General features: G+C 42.6%; 1 non-coding gene across 1 annotated transcript; it reads left to right on the plus strand.

The window, feature by feature from the left end:
- Positions 1-1,675: 1,675 nt before the first annotated feature.
- On the plus strand, positions 1,676-1,783 carry LOC130958238 (small nucleolar RNA R71). The gene has a single exon (XR_009077370.1). It is a non-coding gene; the product is annotated as a small nucleolar RNA R71 (small nucleolar RNA).
- Positions 1,784-2,359: the final 576 nt, after the last annotated feature.

Below are 2,359 nucleotides of genomic sequence, written 5' to 3' on the forward strand. Positions count from 1 at the left end.
CAACAAGCGCTTTTTTAATGTCAGTAGCTTGACAGAGGGCCCTCATGGAGCCTCACAGATACTCAGAGTAATGTTGGAACCTCCCAACACCAAACTTAAAGTTTGACTGTGGGGGCTCTGTTTGACTCTGTCTTGAGAGAAGCTCTTCATGCTTCCTCTCCATGGTGACAGAGGGATATCCTTGAGCCTTAAACACAAAGGATTCTTCATTCACTTGAATGATCAGTTCACCTCTATCAACATCAATCACATCCTTTGCTGTGGCTAGGAAGGGTCTGCCAAGGATGATGGATTCATCCATGCACTTCCCAGTCTCTAGGACTATGAAATCAGCAGGGATGTAATGGTCTTCAATCTTCACCAAAACGTCCTCTACAAGTCCATAAGCTTGTTTTCTTGAATTGTCTGCCATCTCTAGTGAGATTCTTGCAGCTTACACCTCAAAGATCCCTAGCTTCTCCATTACAGAGAGAGGCATGAGGTTTACACTTGACCCTAAGTCACACAGAGCCTTCTTGAAGGTCATGGTGCCTATGGTACAAGATATTGAAAACTTCCCAGGGTCTTGTCTCTTTTGAGGTAATTTCTGCCTAGACAAGTCATCCAGTTCTTTGGTGAGCAAAGGAGGTTTGTTCTCCCAAGTCTCATTACCAAATAACTTGTCATTTAGCTTCATGATTGCTCCAAGGTATTTAGCAACTTGCTCTTCAGTGACATACTCATCCTCTTCAGAGGAAGAATACTCATCAGAGCTCATGAAAGGCAGAAGTAAATCCAATGGAATCTCTATGGTCTCATTTTGAGCCTCAGATTCCCATGGTTCCTCATTGGGGAACTCAGTGGAGCCCAGTGGACGTCCATTGAGGTCTTCCTCAGTGGCGTTCACTGCCTCTCCTTCCTCTCCAAATTCGGCCATGTTGATGGCCTTGCACTCTCCTTTTGGATTTTCTTCTGTATTGCTTGGAAGAGTACTAGGAGGGAGTTCAGTAATTTTCTTGCTCAGTTGTCCCACTTGTGCCTCCAAATTCCTAATGGAGGACCTTGTTTCAGTCATGAAACTTTGAGTGGTTTTGATTAGATCAGAGACCATGGTTGCTAAGTCAGAGTGGTTCTGCTTAGAATTCTCTGTCTGTTGCTAAGAAGATGATGGAAAAGGCTTGCCATTGCTAAACATGTTTCTTCCACCATTATTGTTATTGAAACCTTGTTGAGGTCTCTCTTGATCCTTCCATGAGAAATTTGGGTGATTTCTCCATGAAGAATTATAGGTGTTTCCATAGGGTTCTCCCATGTAATTCACCTCTTCCATTGAAGGGTTCTCAGGATCATAAGTTTCTTCTTCAGATGAAGCATCCTTAGTACTGCCAGGTGCATTTTGCATTCCAGACAGACTTTGAGAAATCAAATTGACTTGCTGAGTCAATATTTTATTCTGAGCCAATATGGCATTCAGAGTATCAATCTCAAGAACTCCTTTCTTCTGATTTGTCCCATTGTTCACAGGATTCCTTTCAGAAGTGTACATGAAGTGGTTATTTGCAACCATTTCAATTAGTTCTTGAGCTTCTGCAGGCGTCTTCTTCAGATGAAGAGATCCTCCAGCAGAGCTATCCAAAGACATCTTGGATAGTTCAGAGAAACCATCATAGAAAATACCTATGATGCTCCATTCAGAAAGCATATCAGGGGGACACTTTCTGATCAATTGTTTGTATCTTTCCCAAGCTTCATAGAGGGATTCTCCTTTCTTCTGTCTGAAGGTTTGGACTTTCACTCTAAGCTTACTCAATTTTTGAGGTGGAAAGAACTTTGCCAAGAAGGCATTGACTAGCTTTTCCCAAGAGTTCAGGCTGTCTTTAGGTTGTAAGTCCAACCATGTCCTAGCTCTGTCTCTTACAGCAAAAGGGAATAGCATAAGTCTGTAGACCTCAGGGTCAACCCCATTAGTCTTGACAGTGTCACAGATTTGCAAGAATTCAGCTAAGAACTGATGAGGATCTTCCAATGGAAGTCCATGGAACTTGCAATTCTGTTGCATTAGAGAAACTAATTGAGGCTTAAGCTCAAAGTTGTTTGCTCCAATGGCAGGGATAGAGATGCTTCTCCCAGAGAAGTCGGGAGTAGGTGCAGTAAAGTCACCCAGCACCTTCCTTGCATTGTTGTTGTTTTCGGCTGCCATGTGTTCTTCTTCTTTGAAGAATTCGGTTAGGTCCTCTACAGAGAATTGTGCCTTAGCTTCTCTTTAGCTTTCGCTTCAAGGTCCTTTCAGGTTCAGGGTCAGCTTCAACAAGAATGCCTTTGTCTTTGTTCCTGCTCATATGAAAGAGAAGAGAACAAGAAAATATGGAATCCTCTATGT

The sequence above is a fragment of the Arachis stenosperma genome, chromosome 10, assembly GCF_014773155.1.
Source record: "Arachis stenosperma cultivar V10309 chromosome 10, arast.V10309.gnm1.PFL2, whole genome shotgun sequence".
NCBI lineage: Eukaryota > Viridiplantae > Streptophyta > Magnoliopsida > Fabales > Fabaceae > Arachis > Arachis stenosperma.